The following is a 19,460-nucleotide window of genomic DNA, read 5'->3' as shown; positions in this document are numbered from 1 at the left end:
AATTTGTATCCCTTGAAGTCTGCAGTAGGCAATTACTGATGCCAGGCATTTCGTGAATACTCTGGACGCAGTAGATAAGCCAAAGGGCAATGCAGAGAATTGATAGTGGATTGAACCTGCAAGAAATCTGAGGTATCTTCTGCAGCTTTGTCTGATAGGGACATGCAGGTATGCCTCCTTGAGGTCCAATGTTACCAGCCAAAACCCCTTGCCCAGCATGGGAAGAAGCTGCTGTAATGTGAGCATCTTGAATTTTGGTACGAGTAAGAATGTGTTTAGGATGGACAAGTCCAAAATGGGTCTCCAGTCGGTTCCTTTCCTTCGTACCAGAAATAGCCTGGAATAAAAACCTTGACGTTGTTCGTGAGTAGGTACCTCTTGAATAGCTTTCATGTCTATGAGCTTTGAAATTTGTAGTAGTGCCTCTGCCCTTTGATTGTGTGGCAGGTTTGGCATGCCTCTCATTTTTGGAAGAGTGTGAAAATGAAATCTGTAGCCTCTGTTTATAACGTCCAGGATCCATTTGTCTGTTGTGACCATATGCCAATTTCTTGTAAATAATGCCAGCTTTCCTCCCAAGGGTGCTGCCAGCTGAGACTTGCTTGGCATGGAAAGGAGGAAGTCATTTGGTTTCTTTCCTGTATTGCTGTGCATTGTTTTCGCCACCTCTTGGTGCTGGAGTTTGCCATTGTCTGCCTCTATATGATCCTTGTCATTGTGCGCCTATATCTACCTCTTTGGGGCCTGTCCGTGGCTGGAAAGGACCAGTTTTTAGAAGGCCAATTTCTGCTAAAACGTGGTGGTTGAACCTGTAGAAAAGCTTTGACAGTTTGCATAGATTTGGCTTTTTCTTCCATTTTCCGTAGTATCTCCTCAGCAGCAGTACCAAATAGCACATCCTTTTGTAAAGGAGCATCTAGTAATTTAGCTTTCACATGATCAGGCAAGATTTGTTCCCTAAGCCATGCATGCCTACGAATGACTGTTCCTGTAACAGCAGCTCTACTTGAGGCCTCTAGGGCATCATAACCACATTGTAAAGTGTGTTTACCCACTTGTTCTGCACTATGCATCATATCCTGCAACTCCTTCAAATCTGGTTGTTCAGGTTGAGACATTTTATTTCTTAATTGTGATAACAGAAACTGCTGATATTTAAGCATATGAAACTGACAATTTAATGCCCTCATGGCTAGGGTGGCCGAGGTATATACCTTTTTTCCCCACCTTTCTAAGGATCTTGACTCTCTCTCGGAAGGTAGTGGATTCTTAGCAGTAGAGGCCTTCATTCCCTTGGGACCTTGAGAAATGGTTTCTGGGTCAACATTATGGCTTTTGAAAAGAAATTGGTGAGAGTTAGGAACTCTGTAGTACCTATCAGGCTTGACTGGGGCAGGAGGCAGAGAATCCGGGTTAAGGCAAGCCTCCAAATAAACATCATCAAGTACATCCAAGACAGGAGGTATCGCCAGAGGTCTGTGTTGAGGCAACAAAAGAAATTCCCTCAGTCTTTTCTTGGAATCAGAAAAGTCTTGGCCTTCCCAATGGAAGTGTTCCCTCAAAGTGTGCAAGGTTTCCCCAAAAGAATAATCCTCAGGAGGAGATACAGAAGGAATGGATTGCTCCGCATCAGAATCTTCAAAAGGGGAGTAAGAGTGTTCCTCTACATCAGAGTGTTCTGAAATAATGGAGCCCTGATCAGAAGAGGGAGAATCTTCCTCCACTCTGGGCCTCTTGTCAGGAGGGTTGGGAACCCTGACAAGAGTAATTAAATCCTCAGCCATTTTAAGCATCTGTTTTTTAGGCATGGGGCCTGTGGATGGGCCCTGTGCAACAGGCCTCTGGTGATGCCTGGCTGATTTGGATTTAGTAAAGGCCTTAATGGAAAATGAAGATGAGGGTCTAAAGACACCATGGGTGGAAGTGGACCTGTCCACATTAGGAGACTCAACGCTCACAGTGGCTTCGGTGGTTGTAGTCTGGGTATGGGCCGAGGTACCTGCGGCCAAAGAAGTGTCGTCGGTAGTCAGGGACTGCATAGGAGTCTCGCTGAGAACCGGACCACGTGTAGCCGGCTTTGGCGTGGTGTCGGTGGAGACCGCGGACCTCGCGTGTCAGTCCTTGTCCTTGCGTTTTTTTGGACAAAACTGTAGCAAGAGTCTCAGACGACATTTTATAATCAAATGCTGTACCAAATAAATGTTGGGCGAACTCCGCCTGACGCTTGATAGTGCATTTATTGAAAGTAGCACAAAAGCGGCAGCCCGAGACGTCGTGGTCTGGGCCTAAACAAGGTATGCAAAGGGAATGGAAATCCTTATGCGGTATTTGCTTCCCACAAGAAATACAATTGTTAACTTTTTCTGACATCGGTCTGAGGCAAGAAAAGTTTCCCGAACAGGTTACTTAGCTTTAATGAAGACTTCGGTTTCCAAATTTTTCGTAAATTCAGGAGCTGGCCGACCGGCACTTGCGAACTGCTTCTGCTTCAGGCACCGTGCAGCAAAAAAGACTGAAGAAAATGGCGTCGGCTGTGTCTTATATACTCCTGCCTCGCTGACGTCAGGAAAGGAAGCGACAACAACCGACGCCGGACCTAGACTTTGGAATTCTGCCGACCGAGAGACCGCCTGACGGCAGAGAACCCATATGTTATTACTGCAGCTGTATGCACGATGAACATCCAAGACTGCAACAGTGAATACACTCGAACATCTACATTTATGTTAAGTGTACACAACTGTACTATGTTCTTCATGTTTCACTGTTGCAGTCATCACATTTGGGTTGACTCCCAAAGCTAAGGATAGGAGGAGGAATTTAGATAGCATAAGGACCAGCTATAAGGCCCTGCAAAACTGCAGTGGCAAAGCCAGCTCTGGATTTAGAGAAATTTGGCAGATGGTAATGCTTAGTGAAAGAATGTACAGAACTCCAGGTAGTAGCTTCTAGGATGTCCCTGGTAGGGACGCCTCTGAGAAAGGCTGTAGAGGTAGATGCAGCCCTGATTGAGTGGGGTCTGATCCCCTATGGGATAGGTTTTCCATGGTGCTTGTAGCAGAAATGAATGCAATGGCCTATCCATTTGGAAATGGTTTGATTTGAAATAGCCTTCCCCTCTGCCCCTGCAGCAAATGCCACCAGTAGTTGTTCAGATTTCCTTTGAGGTTTAGTCCTGTCCAAGTAGAATCTAAGTTGTCTGTGCACATCTAAGGAGTGCAGTATCTGTTCCCCTTTGTTCTATGGATTAGGAAAGAAGGTTGGCAAATGAATGGATTGATTAAGGGCCACACTGGATACCACATTGGGCATGAAGGAGGGATTGGTCCTGAGGGACACCCTGTCCGCATGAAAGATGATGAAAGGCTCCACTGCCATAAGGGCCTATAATTCAGATACCCTTCTTGCTGAAGTGATTGCTAAAAGGAAAGCTGTTTTCCAAGAAAGGAATTTTAACTCTGCAGTTGCAGCTGGTTCAAAAGGAGGAAGAGTGAGTTTTTCCAATACAAAGTTAAGGTCCCAGGCTGGAGTTGGAGCTCTCCTGGGTGGTCATAAATTTTTGGCCCCTCTGAGGAATTGCTTGAGCAATGGATGAGAGAAGAGGGGAGTTTCTGTGTTATAATGAGCTGAAATGGCTGAGGCGTGAATTATGATGGAGGACAAAGACAGGCCCCTGTGAAGCATCTCAGTTAAGTATTGTAAATTCTGAGGTAAATTGGACAATGCTGAGTTCATCCCTTGAGATTGGTTCCAGGCACAGAATCTTTCCCATTTTTCAGCATAAGATTTTCTAGTACTAGGCCTCCTTGCCTCTAAAATGATATCCATCACTGGTTTACTGAGGGATGGTAAAAGGAGAGATTAGGTAATTAGCCAGGCTGCTAGGCTCAGTGTTTGAAGCTGAGGGTGCAGAATCTGGTTCTTCTGTTGAGATAATAGGGTAGGAGTCTGAGGCAGGTGCCATAGGGCCAACAGTGACACACTGCACAAGAGGGGGTACCCAGTGTTGGTGTGGCCAGTCTGGTGCAATCAAAATCGTCCTTAGTTTGTCTTGTTTGATCTTTAGTAGTACTTTGGAGAGCAGAGGCAGAGGAGGAAAGGCATAAACCGATAGATTTTTCCAGCTGAAGGACAGAGCATCCACTTTCCAAGCTTGTTTGTGGGGAGTCCTTGTGCAAAATTTGTCCGGTTGATAGTTCTGGGGGAGCAAACAGGTCTATATCTGGGCTCCCTCATTTGCTTGTTAACATGTTGAAAATCCTTGGTTCCAGTTTCCACTCGTGTGGTTCCTTGAGGTTTCCGCTTAGTTCGTCTGCCAGTGTATTTAGTTTTCCTGGCAGGAACTGAGCTTGTAGATGCACTTGGTAGCTCAGGGCTGTGTTCCACAATGCCATGGCTAGTCTGCAGTGGGGGTAAGAATGTGTACCCCCCCCCGCTTGTTTATGTACCACATAACAGTGGTGTTGTCCGTCTTTACCATTAATTGTCCTGGAAGAATGTGGCCCTTGAAGGCTGTCAGAGCATTCTGTACAGCTAACATTTCTTTTTGATGATAAGCAGGTGCATTTGACTTGGGTTCCATTTGCCCTGAATGCACTTTCCTGCCAGGTGAGCCCCCCATGCATAGTCTGATACATCTGTTGTTAGGGTTTGGGTGGCAGGGGGTACTGTGAATGGTAGTCTCTTGTTTTGGTGACAGGCCTCCACCAACCAAAGGAACTCTAGGTACAGGCAAGGTGTGACAGGAATCATTGCTTCTAGATCCTGTGAATGTTGACACCATAGGCTTTTTAGATACCACTGTAGTTTCCTCATATGCAGTCTTGCATATGTTGAATTAGAAGAATGCAGGAGGCCATGAACCCCAAGGCTTGTAGTATTTGCCTTGCAGATAGCAGGGTTTTTGTGGCCACTTGTTTGAAGTAGGTTGTCAAATGAATTTGTTTCTCTGGCATGAGGAAAGCCATCTGGGAAGTTGTATTCAAGCTTGCTCCCAGGAATATAATTTGTTGACAGGGTACCAGGTGTGATTTCTTTTCGTTTATGGTAAATCCCAGACAGGTTAGCACCCTTTGTAGAAAGGCCAGATGATTCAAAAGTATGCCCTGGCTTTCTGCCTGAATTAGACACTCGTCCAGGTATGGATATATTTGAGTATTTCTTTGCCTGCAAAATGCAATGACTGGTGCTAGGCACTTTGTGAATAACCTGGTTGCAGTAGATAAGCCAAAGGGCAGTGCAGAGAAGTGATAGTGCATGTAGCCTACTTAGAAGTGTAGGTATCTTCTGCAAGATTCCCTGATTTGGATGTGCAGGTATGCTTTCTTTAAATCTAGTGTTGCCAACCAGGTGTCTTTGCCTAGTATAGGGAGCAACTGGTGAAGTGTCAGCATCTTGAATTTTGGAATCACCAAAAAGGTGTTTAGAGTAGACAGGTCCAGGATAGGACGCCATAAATTGTCTTTTCTGGGTACCAGGACAAGTCTCGAGTAGACACTTTGTCCCTTTTCCTCTTCTGGTACCCACTGAATAGCCCCCATGCCTAAGAGAAAGTACTTGCTTCTGGGCCTCTGCCCACTGATTTGGGGGGTAGACCTGGCCACCCGCTTGGTGTTGGTAATGACTAGAAGTGAAATCTGTATTCCTGGGACACTATATTTAAAACCCATTTGTCCTGGGTAATGAGCTCCCAGTTCTTTGCATGAAGAGCAATCTTTCCCCCCAAAGGGGCAGTGAGTTAAGAAGTGCTTGGAAGTTTTAAAAAGAAGTCAGTGAGACAGTTTACCATGGGGGAGTTTTATTAGTCCCAGGATAGGAAGTGGAGGCCCCCCACTGCTTAGTTCTGTGTGCACCCTGAGACTGAAGCCTGGGAGCTCTGCTGGATCTGGGCTTGGACTGAGGTGGTCTGGAAGAGTCAGGAAAGGACCAATTCTTGGAAGGCCAATGCCTACTAAACCTAATAGTTTGCATAGATTTAGCTTTTTCCTCCATCTTTTTAAGAACGTCTTCTGCCTTGTTGCCAAACAGGTGCTCCTGGTTTAAGGGAGCATCCAGTAATTTCGCTTTAACATGATCTGGCAAGGATTGCTCCTTAAGCCAAGCATGCCTTCTAAGTACCGACCCAGTTACAGCAGCCCTGCAAGATGCCTCCAGTGAATCAAAACCACACTGCAAAGTATGCTTCCCAGCTTGTTCAGCTGAATGCAGTAAATCCTGTAAATCCTAATTTTCCACACAATCAGGAATCAACATCATTTTCTGTTTAGGCAATCCAATAACATGCTGCTGATACTTTAACATATGAAACTGGCAGTTTAAGGCCCTAATGGCCAAAGTTGCAGAAGTGTATACCTTCTCACCCCATGACTCCAGCGCCCTGGAGTCTCTATCAGAGGGGGTAGGATTTTTGGCAGTAGTAGCTTTAATGCCCTTGGGTCCTTGTGAAATAGTCTCAGGATCCGCAGTAGGATTTTTAAAAAGGAACTTGTGAGAGTCAGGAACACTAATATCTGTCAAGTTTTCTGGGAGCAGGAGGTAGAGTCAGGGTCCAAGCTAGATTCCGAAAAGGCATCATCAACAATGTCTAGTACAGGAGGGTATGGCTAAAGGCCTGTGCTGGGGCAGGAGTAAGAAATCCCTAAGCCTCTTTTTAGAATAAGAGAAATCCTGACTTTCCCAACGAAAATGCTCCCTGAGAGTATGCAAGGTTTCACCAAAAGAGAAATCCTCTGGGGGGGAAGCAGAGGGAATAGAGTCTTCAGCATCAAAATCCTCATAGGTAGATAAGGGTAAATCGTGGTCATCAGAGGAAACAGAAAATTCAGAATCCTGGTCAGAAGTAGTATAAGCAAACTCAGGCCTGTGTCTCAGAGGGGGAAGGCTGGCTTCCCCTAATTAAAGTAATAAGGTCTTCAGCCATTCTTATCATTTGTTGTTTAGGCATAGAGGCCTGACCATGTGGTCTGGACGTCAGTTTTCTAGGCATGGTTCAAGTTTTAGGCCTTGAAGAAGATGGTGTTGGTTCAATATGAAAGTCCGCAGGCCTGAATACACCCTCAGAAGCCGGTGCCTGCACAGCGGCTCCGGACCCATCCAAGGTAGAGCCATCCACATGTTCCACAGTTGAAGCATCTCATGGCATACCGGACTCTGAATGGGTCTCAGTAGTGGCCTGCAAATCTGAATTAGCGGGTATCAGGGGCTGCGAAAGCACCTCACTGAGTACAGGCGAACTGACGACTGGCTTAGGAGAAGGGTGGTCGGCAGCTTTGGACCTAGGCGGCCTGTCTCTGTTTTTATCTTTGCGTTTTTTCATAATGTTGGTAGTCGGATGGCTTACCGAAGACATATCAGAATAATTGAACCGAGCACCAAAATATTTAGAAGCGAAAATATATAGACGATGGATAGTTTGTGGTTTAAATAAGGCACAAAACCGCCAGCGAGGTACGTCGTGGTCAGGGCCTAGGCTAGGCACACAGTACTTGTGAAAATCTTTAAGAGGTATTTGCTTTCCACAAATAATACAATTATTAACTTTTACTGACATCAGATTAGAGCAAGAAAAAGTTTCCCCAACGGGGTACTTAGCTTTTAGTTGAAGACTTCGGTTCTGAAACTCGAAAACGAAAATTTTAGGAGATGCCCAACCAGCAGTTGCGAACTGTGTCTGCTTCGGGCACCGCACAGCAAGAAAGATTGATGTAATGGTGTCAGCTGCATGTTTTATACCCCTGACGACCTGACGTCATGGAAGAAGGGCCAGCAACTGACGCAAGACCCCAAGACTTTGTTAATCAGACCGACTGAGGGCTACTGCCAGCAGATAACCCAAATGTGATGACTGCAACAGTGAAACATGAAGAACATCACCAACAAAAGTTTTGTAACTCACGAAACCAATACCCACACGCAAGAACTTGGAAACCTGCATCTTTTCAAAAAACTCCAAGAGATAGTCAAAGCAGTGGTAGAGACAACTTTGACCTTGAACGGAAGGGTCTTTTCCATGGTAAAAATAACAAAGCAGAATTGCATGAGACAACCATTTGGAAATAGTGTTCTCTGACACTTACTGTCCCCTTTTCTTACCTTAATAACAAATGAAAAGCTGATTAGAAGTTCCGAATTCCTTTGCACTATCAATATCTTAGTAGTCTGTGGGCATGCAGAGTATGCAGGATTCTCTCTCCCTTATTTTTTGATTCAGTAAAGAACACGGGGAGATGAACAGGTTGATTTAAGGTGAATTTTGATACCCACTTTGGCATGGAGGAAGGGTTGATTTACCTTAAGAGCTTACAACTCTGTTTCTTCGCTGAAGTAAGAGCTTGAGTGATACCGTTTTCCACATCAAGAAATTTAAATCCATTTGATGAGCTAGTTCAAGAGGATAAAGTGTAATTTTTATTTCAAATAAAAAGTTAAGTTCCCAAGGATGAGTAACTTGTTTTATATGTGTACAAATATCAAGTACCCCCTTCAAAAGTAGCCTTACCTGAGAAAAAGGATGAAAGGGTGAGGGAATCTAAGTGCAGATAGGCGGAACTTACCAAAAAATAAATCCTAATGTGTAAGAGAGCCCAGATTTTAGCAATTCATTCAGATATTTAAGGATCAAAGGTGCTTCAGCCCCTTAAAGGATCATGGTTCCATTTATAGCACCAATCAGAAAATCTCTTCCAGTTGTCCAAATAAGATTTCCTAGCAGCAAGTTTCTTAGACACCTTTCATACCAATTGCAAGCCACGAGAAAGAAGGTTCCTGAAAGGAATCAAAATTCTGATCTAGGCCCACAGATGAAAAATTTGTAGGTTGGGGTGAATCAGTGGTCCCCTGTCCTGTGCAAGTTAAATTCATCTGATGGGGAAGTTTGTGGTAATTTCCCTTGGCCAACTTGAAGGGAGAAAGTACAATTATGTAACAAGTTACCATAACAGCAGATGTCCTACTGATCACTGCTGCAGTATTCCAAACGGATGAGTTTTTGCTGCTGACATCCAGCTATAGTACAAAAGTTTAAACCTTCCCTGCAGCATACATCTGATGCATGACGTCAGCTTGCAAGCACAGGGGTACATAGTCATCTATCTCCAAGCCAGCAGCCTGAGGCATAAGTGGTCAGCTAGTATGGACAAAGTAGGAGAATTAAAGAAGCCATCTTGGTCCTAGGGTCTGCCATACAAGGCAGGCATAAAGGAGAAGAGGAGAAAATACCAAAAAGGTGTAAGGAGAGTGGGAAGGAATACTGCAACAGTTAAGAGGAGGATATCCACTGTTATGGTAGTTCTTACACAACTGCACTATGTCCTGACTGAAATCATTGTTGCAGTATTCCAGAGAGGTGATTCACACAGCTTAATGGAACAGAGGGTTGGATGGTTGAGAATGATGAGAACTGATGAGTCCAGAAAGAACTCGCCTAGTGAAGGCAGCCCTGGATCTTGAGAAGGCATCTATTCTGTAATCTTTAGTTAAGGTATGTGCAGAAGACCAGGTGGCAGTTTCCAGGATTGTCCTGGCATCTACCCCATTGTAGAAAGCACTAGAGGAAGCCACTGGTCTGGTAGTGTGAGCCCATGGACAGCAGAGCAAGGGTATGCCATGGCATAATTAACTACAGAAAATCAGCTCAGAAATCCAGCATGCAATGCTTTGTTTAGATACGAGTTGTGCCAGTCTGGAGTCCATGAAACAGACAAACAGTTGGTCTGATTTCCAAACAGACAATCTTATCCAAGTAAAATCTCAGCTACCTGTGCACATCTAGGGAATGTAGGAGTCTTTCATCCCTGTTCTGTGGGTTGGAAAAGGAAGTGGGTAGATTGACGGACTGGTTGAAAGACATTTTGTTTACCACTTTAGGCATGAAAGAGGGATTAACCCTCAGGGACATCCTGTGTCTGTGAAAAATAACAAAATGTGGGACAGACACGCCTGTAGTTCTGAGACTCTCCTAGCAGAAAACCCAGTAACAGAATAGTTTTCAAGGTGCAGAATTTGAGAGTCAAAGAAGCTGCTGTCTCATGGGGGGGGGGGGGGGGGGGGGCAGTGTATTTTTCCTAGCACAAAGTTGAAGTCTCAAGGTAGGGACATAGGTTTCCTCAGGAGATTTAGATGTTGCACCCCTTTTAGAAATTGTCTAACCTCAAGCCTGGATATAACCGGTGCGCTGAGGGGTAGACCAGCTGAGACTGCTGACAGGTGGTCTTTGATATAGGAATATGCCAGACCTGTTTTCATGAGCTCACAATGGGATAGGACAAGAACCACCTTTGATTTTGTTGGGCCCTGATTGTTTGTAAGACACCATATAGATAATCACTTCCATTTGCCTATGTAGGGTCTCTCCCTGTCTACTGGAGAACCCAAAGCATGTCCTAGGAAAACTGGAGTTTGGAAAGGATCATTATCTTATCATCAAAAGGCTTAATTTGAGGATGATAGTTTGGGATGAAGCAGTGATCCTTTCTGTTGTGTGCTGAGGTCCACATTGTAGGGTAGTTTGTGGTGACTGATGCTGGATAAATGATACAGAAGGGGGAAACAGCCCTGCCTTGGCCAAATGGCAGTCACCAGTAGAATTTTTCTTTCTTTTTGGATTTTTAGTAAAACTTGTGGTATGAAAAGAAATGTGGGAAAGGCGCAAAGACACCTCAAAGTCCAATAAAAATAAAGTGCATAGGTCCTTCATGCCAAGGAGCAAGGAATCCTGGTGCAGGAGAGGGGAAGCTATTTGTTGTACCCTGAGGCAAATAAGTCTATTTGGGATGTTCCCCACTTTTGGGCTATTTCTGGGAAGACTTGTTTGTTGAGGGTCCTTTATTTATTTATTTATTTACTGCATTTGTTTACCGGGAAGGTCCACTTGGACCTAGGTAAGCCCATTTTCAGTGGAGGCCCGAGGAGAAAAGCTCCACATAAAATTAAACATGTTGCAGATTACAATAAAACATAGAAATATAGTTACAGTTACATAGATAGCTAGAAGGCAATACATAAAAACAGACATATAGTGAACAGTTACTCAGATAGCTAGAAGGCAATGCAGTAACAATCTTAGGCACTGACTTAACTATGATATTTATAACATATTAGAGTACATACATATTGACCAGTTGAGTGGAAAGAGGAGGGGTAGAGTAGGAGTGGCACAACAGGGGAAGAAAGTGGTAGGTGTGATTAGAGAGGGTTATTTTTGCCATGGGCACAACCAGCAGGAGAGGTGATGTCTAAGAGATTTGTTTAGAGAGTGCAGGGTACGTGACGGAGGTGATCATGGATGGGAGGGTATTCCAAAGTTTGGAAACAGTGAAGGAACAGAGCATTTGACTGACTGGGAGTTGGGGTTTGTCTACTTTAAGCAGCGTTTTACTTTCTGATTTAAGAGGTCTATTTGGTTGGTACAATGACAGTAAGGAGGAGAGAGATGGACATGCTGTGGGTTTATATATCATTTTGTGTGTGGTAGTTAAGTGTAGGTAGTTGACAAAGAGTGGTAGTGCTAGCCAGTTTAGTAGCTGCAGCAAGGAACAGTGGTGTGATGAGGATCTAGCATTTGTTGTGAATCTGGCGACTTGTAACACGAGTCAAGCTTTCTTTTAAAAGATAAGTGGATATTTGTGAGGATAGGGGCACCATATACATGGGATGGAAGTAGAAAGGCTGAGGCTAGTGTCTTTTTAGCAGTGTTGTTGAGGGAATAGCTATGCCTATAAAGGGTGCCCAGTTTCTGATGTGTTTTTTTGATGTTATTGACGATGTGGAGATCAAATGTTAGGGTTTCATCAATAATGACTCCTAACAGTTTAGTACTAGAGACTACTTCAATGATGGTATTATTTTTGGGAGTGGATAGAGAATTCAGTCCTATTTAGGGAGTTTTTTTTTGGGAGTGAATAGGATCAGTTTAGTCTTGTTTGGGTTGAGAGCAAGGTAATTGCTTGACAATTTTTCAGTGGACGTGAAGGCATTTTGGGTTAGTAGCGGTAACTCAGAAGGGGTTTTAGCAGTGCAGATGATTGTTGAATCATCTGCATATTGGATCATGGTGCCATGCATAAGGGAAGTTATTGATGAATATATTGGGGGCCCAATATGGAACTTGGGGGACACATGTGGAGATGCTGAGGAAGGGGGAACAGGATTGCTGTCATTTAGTTGATTGATATCTGCCACAGAGGTATTTTGAGAACCAATTTAGGGTTTGGGGTGAGACACCTAGATTGCGGAGTTTAGAGAGTAAAAGGGTGTGTGAAACAGTATCAAAAGCTTTTGAAAGGTCAATGAAGCATGTAGAGACGATCAGACTGGAATCGTGTGCTCGATTTACTGTAGCCATAAAGGAGATGAGAGCTGTGTTTGTGCTACGGCCTGGTCTAAAGCCATGTTGGGTTGGGGTGAGAAGTTGGTTATTAATTAAACGGCTGAAAAGTTGGGTAAGGACACATTTTTCTAATATTTTTGAAATGGGAAAGATAACAGCGATGGACCAAAAGTTGGAGATGTCTGAATTTTTGCCACCTTTGTGTACAGGAAGAATGTATGCTTTCCTCCAGATATTTGGTATGTGGGATTCTTGGATTGTTCTATTGAGAAGTACACTAATGGGATAAGTGATGGAGCTTGCGGATATTTTTAGGAATTCAGCAGGTATGTTGTCAGCAGCACAGATGCAGTCGTGAGAGTTTTTCAATGGACCTGTTTAGTAGGTCTGCAGGAACACTGTCATGTGATGAAATGTATACTGCTTGAAGGGACATGTCCATCTGGGTAGCCAGGTCCCAAGCAATGAGTCAGTCTGCACAGTTAGTATGACCCGGTTCCTTCCTTGTTTGTGTACAGCATGACTTTAGTTTTGTCTGTGAATACTCAAAACAAGCAGATTTTCAGAGGTGGGAGAAAACCTGAAAGGCTTGAATGACAGCCCCTCATCTCTTTCAGGTTGAGTTCTTTCCAGAGGCTGGACTGCCAATGGCCCTGGACCTTGAGTGTGCCTGTCCAAGTCCCCAAACTTCGTCTGAAGTGATTGTATACACTACTTGACTTGGAGTCTAAGCCCAAAAAGGCACTCCTGGATTGAGATTCACCCGTGTCATTAACCCACAGATTTTCATTCTTGAGACAGGGCATGAGGGAAATCTTTGGGTCTAGGGGATAAGAAAGATGGGACCATACATTTTCAAGTACCACTGAATTTTGCTCATATGCAACCTGGTTAATGGAAGCAGTGGAATGGTTGCTGCCATTAATATTAATGCTCTTAAAACCTCCCTTGTTGAACAGGCTTTGAGGGAGATTAAGGACTTAAGCAACTTTAAGGTTCTGCACTTTTACCTGTAACAATCTTTAGCTCAAGAAAACTAGGTCTTGTGTGGGCTGAAGGAAGAATTTTTGTAGTTCACTGTGAACCCCAATTGCAGTCAAAGGTTGAGAGTGAACTGAAGGTGTTGCAGTAAAATCTGAGAAGAGGACTGGATAAGCAAATTGGCTAGATAGGGAAATATATGAATTCCCAGAGTTCTGCAAAAGGCGGTCATAGGCACCAGGCACTCTGCGAATAATCTGGTAGCTCCAGAAAGCCCAAAAGCAAAGCAGTAAACAAAGTGAGATGAGCCAGTAAAGAATCTCAAGAATTTCCTGCAAGAGGAATGCATGGGGATATGCAGGTAGCTACCCTTCAGATCCACAGAGACTAGAAATTATCGTGGGAGAATAAAAGTCAACAGTGTCTGGAGGGAGAGCATTTTGAAAGATGGGACTGAGGAAAGTGATGAGCAGAGAAAAATCCAGAATGGGTCTCCTTTATCCTTCTTTTCTTGGAACCAGAAACAGTCTGGAGAACAAACCGTGACCCTAAAATTGAAGAGATACTGGTTCTATTGTGCCTTGGGACTGCAACTCCCGAAGGATGGGAGGAAGAAGACTTAACTGATCGTGGGTGGAAGTGGAATGCCGTTTAAGAGAGGAAGTACCTTCCCAGGACATAGTGTAGCCCTTTTTTATGATGAATAGTACCCACTTGTCTGTGGCAATCTCTTCCCAGTTTGAGATAGACTGAGTGAGCCTTTTTGACCGGGGTAGGGTAAGATGGGCGGGGGGGGGGGTTGCATAGATCATCTCAGTGACTAATCTGAGAAGGGAGGCCTCCCACATCTGGGGTTGCTTTCATTTTTTTTTCTGGAAATCTTTTCTTGGGTGCCTTCTTGTGCTTTTTGGTGAGGTCTGTCTAACAAAAGTAGCAGGCTTGGCTGAGTAGTTTGTCTGATATTTACGTACAGAGGTAATTAGGATTTGTCTGCAGTCTTTTGTAGTTTAAGTTTTTTGCTTGTAAGGTTTTGAAGAGGCTAGCTGCTTGTGGACAGAAAAAATATATTTTTTTCCAGGAGGCATCAACAAGTTTAGCTTTGAAATCTTCTGATATGGGCTGGCTGGGTAACCAAGCTTATCTATGGAGGACTGTACCTGCATTAACTGCTCTGGAAGAGGCCTCAGCAGCATCACTGATGCATTTGATACTACATCTGGCCATCTAAGTGGCCTGATTTACCAGGGACAAAATTTGTTGCTTAGACTCTGTGCCCTGTATAACCACCACTACCTTGTTTAAACTGTTAAGAATAAATAACAGATAATTAGTCATCTGGGTCTGACAGTTTGCAGCTTGAAGGCCAGATTGGAAGAGGTATAAAGCCCCCCCTCCCCCATTTATCCATGGTCCTGTTGTCTTTGTTGCAGGAAGGGCATTAGCATTATGTAGCAACTTAAAAGGGTTTGTCAGAATAAAGGGACATGGATGAAGGGTCAGATACACGATTCTTAAAAAGGAACTTAAAGTACTCTGGGACCTTGTACAATCTCTGTCTGGCCTTTTTAGAGCAGGAGGCTATGAGCCATTGTCTGAAAAGAATGATTCAAAAGCACCCAAAAGGCCTCCAAGACTAGAAGGACAAGGGATGGGGGGTAGGAGTACTCACCTCCAAAAAGGATGTAGTCTCTCATTTGGACATCAGAGCTTTGCCTAGACTCCCACACAAAATGCTTCATCATATTTAAAATGGTCTCCCCAAAGGATGCCTCTTCCACAGGGAAATCAGGTGAAATAGAATCATCACCAACAGAGTGAATTTTTGAGGAGTATGCTAATTAATAGTTATCCAGAATCTGACGTCTCTTCAGAGAAAATTTCATGGTAACTTCCTATGGGGTGGGAGGTGGTGTAAATGAAGGCAGTTTAAAGGCCATAATATCCCTGAGCAAGACTTGAGAGAATTCATTCCACTCCCTCTCCCTAGAAGGAAGAGGTGAGACATGCTTGGTTTTCTACTGCATTTTCTTTGGGTTGACATCTGTTTGAACAGAGTGCAGAGGTTTAATCTCCTGGTGTACCCAATTAATCAGTTTGCTGGAAACATTTTCCCTAATTAAAATCTGTGGGATCCCTTCTGGCCCCTCTGAAATGATGTTCAGTGGTTTCCCCCTCTCCATAACAGTAACAGGCTCTTTGGATGTGCTATCCTCTAACACCATACCAGCCTCCAATAGAGTCATGGTAGAGTGTGTCTGATGTACAGCTGGATGTACTGCAGGAACTTCACAGTCAGAGTGGGCAGACTGTCAGGCCTTGGCCTCTTGAGCCTTTTCTTACGAGGTGGTATACGTCCAATCTGGTTGGATCTGCCATCATGGAGTGGGACAGATGTTTCAGTCAATGGGTCTTCAAGATAATAGTATTCTGTGCCTAGGCAGAAGAAACACTTGGTATCAAGATCTTTGTAAGAAATGTGCCTACTGCAGTCACACATACCTCTTCCAACTGCCATCTAACAAAAAACACCTTAGTCTACACAGGAAGGAAGGAAGGTCCCCAATGGGGCCCTTATCGAAATACAGGAACTAATGGTACCAACGACTAAGCAATGATCAGACCAACAGTTGTGAGAGTGGTGTTCAGGCTGGCAGTTAGACAGTCTGACTATTTGCAATCATACATTCATCTATACACCCCTACGCTTGCGAAATAAGGTCTCACATTGGGATGTATGCTCCAGGGAAGGTTTACGTTTTGGCACCTTGGCTGGACAAGTGGACATCAACTGTGAAAACCCTTCTGTTTGGAATACTTCAACACTGATTTCAGTCTACGCAGAGTAAACTGCTTCATAATAAAATACAAGAAATCCAAATAACAGTATCGGATGCTGACCATAAGCAGAGCTTAAAATCCTTTAATAGTATAAAAAGACACTAGGAATTTCTTGCTTTGTGATCTTCATCGGGTGTTACAATTTAAGAAATCAGTAAAAATATATACTCTCATTTTATTAAAAATCTAAATCATTTGACACTGAAATAGCCAATCTAACTCAAGTTGAGCTTCTGGTCCTCTTGCTTTGAGGAAGGGAGATATTTTAAACTCAGAAATTTTATAGCATTAACTTTAATTATCCATCTCATCTCCGCCTGTGAATAACAGTTTACTCTGGGTGGACTGTTAGCTTGCTGTGAAGTTTGTCTGTGCTTTCTGTCTCATGAGACATGGCTGATGAGACAAGTACAGAACGGGATTTTACTCCTTTACTTTTGAGTACTGCTGTAAAAGGACAGCTTTGAAGGACTTCTGCAGATCACTTGCAATCTGCTGCTCAGAGGAACTGAGAATGTGGGTGAGACTACTAAGACCTCCTTGCATGATAAATTTAACAAACTGAAACAGTTTCAGTTTAAATTTCTTAAACTGAAAAAAAAAATAATAATTTGTCAACATTTATTTTTTGAAGCCTGCCTTGAACTTCAAATAATTCCACTGGGTTGAGAATGTTTTAAAGATGCCCACATAGACTAATGTACATCCAGAATTGATAAAGCAATAGCAGAAACTGAACCTATACTTCACAATGAAATATCAACTGCTTATTGATAATTTTTTAAACCAACAGAGATGGAACTCATAGTCACTATTAAGACCTTGCAAAATGAGATCAAATTGCGTTCAATGTGTTTTCACCGCAATATGATGAACTGCTCGAACGAGTATTAGAAAGATAGAGTGATCTGTATGATTTTAAACAAGGGCATATTTTTTCTTGGCCACAGGATAAGAATGATGCTGCTATCAATACTAATAAAATGGAGTACTCTGCCAACTAGCACAACGGCAGGTGTTGTAGATGCAAGCAACACTAGTGCAACATTGATGTTCAGTATAACCATCCAGGATTGTCCAGAACTTCTTGAGCTAGTGCATCAACAGTATATACTGAAGACAAGGAGAACGTTAAGCAGAGGAAGGGGAGGTCAGAGAGGAAGAGGCAGAAGAAGAAACTCAAAAACTGCCAACAAAACTATGAACACGACAAGTATGCAGAGTCAGGTACAGATTATATTGTTAACTTGTCTTCTGTCCAACTGACACAAATGCAGCTTAACCTTCTAAAGTCAAGGCTTATCCTTGACTCTAGCTACTGCTGGCACTTCTGTTGAAACAATTGTAGATTTACATCTTTTTGCTAAAAATGTAACACTACACATTTTTTTTGAGGGGAAACTACTATTAAACATTCCAAGAAACCCAGTTGCTTCATTCCATTGAATCACCCATTAATGGGATCATTTGTACAAGTGTGTAAAAGGGATATAAATATTTTTCAACTCTTAAGAAAATGTAATGTTTTCCAACCTGACACTAGCAGAGTTAACAGCAGATAAAGGAGGACAGACAGTTGTCATGGAAAAGGTATATGTATTAAAATTGCATAATATGTTTACTAATGATAAAGTTTATACAAAGACAAAACTGACGTTGAGAAGACTATAGGAAAGCTAAAAACAAATCTATATTATTTCCATATAAGTGGACTATTAACTAATAGCACTTTTGAATTTTGTTATGTTTCACATCTCCTTATTTCTACTATTTATGGATTGCCCAAAATCCATAACAATTCAACTGATTCACCTATGTATTCAATTGTTTCAGGCAGCAGATGGTCGATAGAACCTTTGATGATCTACAATGAAAATATCTTCCACCCAGTTCTAGACTGTTTTCCCAGTACTTTGTGTTACACTGGACCTTCTTTGTTAGACAACTCCATAACTGGTATAACTCAGGTTTTAACAAAGGCGTTTATGTTTGTTACATTACATATTACGTCATTATTTATAGCTATACCAAATAGTTACAGAGGGAAACTGCGGTGGTGGTGCTGCGGTAGCGTTGTTGCCTCACAGTAAGACGCTGTCCTGTTAGATTCTCAGCTAGAGCGTCTTCTGTGTGGAGACATGCGTGAATGGGCGTACCTTTGTTGAAGGTTGTACGTCAGGGCCGGCAACTCGGCACTTAAAAATCTACTGCCAATCATTAGCGGACCGGAGTTCCGTTGTGGTGACCCCTAACCGGGAAAAGCTGAAAGACACAACAACAACCAAATAGTTATAGAGTAGATAAGATTGATTTTTAGTTAGTACATACATCCATCTTAAATTCTTGCATTAGTTTAGTTTGCATATTGTTAGAACTAATTTTACAGAATAATGTATTTATTTTTCCAGATCAAACTTATTTATAAGAAGTTGGTGTGGCAATGGGCACTTCTTGTGCAAATAGTATGCCAACCTAGCTATGACCATTTGGGGAAGAGATACAATACAAAATGGCCATCAATTTCCAGATTGCAGTATACTTATTTTTATGTCAAATTTGTGGAGGATTTATTCCTTATAAGGGATGGTGATGAGTTGCATTTATTAGAATTTCTCGAATATCTACACAGTACAACAGAATTCTTGTTGCTCTCCAAGGTGCATTCAAGAACAACCATTAATTTTCTACACATAACAGTCTCTAAAGATCCTTTGGGGAAGGTTAAATACTAATGTTTTTAGAAAAAGGAGTGTGAAAACTCGTACCTCATGAGGGACAGTATACATCTGCAATTTGTATACAGAAACATTATGAAAGGGCAGTTAATATGGGCGTAACATTTAACTAGTAAAGACAGTGACTATAACAGAACACTTCAACAAATGAAATCTGACTTTTTGAGTAGGGGTTATTTGTTAAAAAGAAACCGAAAATATTGATTTAGCTAATGTTATGAGAGATTCAAAAATGCTCTATTTTTTGGAGAACTGAATTAGTAAAGAATTAAAGCCATTTATGAAAATCCAACAGTTTGATTCCCCGTGCTTAAACAAGTGATACAGCTGTGATATGTAATATCATTAAAATGAATTGGCACAGCTGAACTAGTATTTGAAGAAGTATTTAAAACTCCCGGATCTACAAATGACTGAGTTTTTAGTGCATTTACTAATGTCATAATTTTTATGCTAATGTGCTTCCTTATGAGATGATAGCTCCAAATACCATGAACTTTGACTTCCTGGGATACAACATCCCAGGCATAGCCTGAGGCATCTATACTTACAGACTGTGAAAGAGCTAAGGTGAAAATTGG

The 19,460-nt window shown here is 42.6% G+C and overlaps 1 protein-coding gene across 1 annotated transcript in view; it reads right to left on the bottom strand.

Annotated features, from left to right (window-relative positions):
* Positions 1 to 19,460, bottom strand: part of SLC35F5 (solute carrier family 35 member F5) — a 1,937,586-nt gene that overhangs the window by 257,138 nt on the left and 1,660,988 nt on the right. The gene's annotated exons all lie outside the window — the stretch shown is intronic.

The sequence above is a fragment of the Protopterus annectens genome, chromosome 6.part0, assembly GCF_019279795.1.
Source record: "Protopterus annectens isolate FY-2018-M chromosome 6.part0, PAN1.0, whole genome shotgun sequence".
Classification (NCBI taxonomy): Eukaryota; Metazoa; Chordata; order Ceratodontiformes; family Protopteridae; genus Protopterus; species Protopterus annectens.
This window is presented reverse-complemented; position numbering and strand designations above follow the sequence as displayed.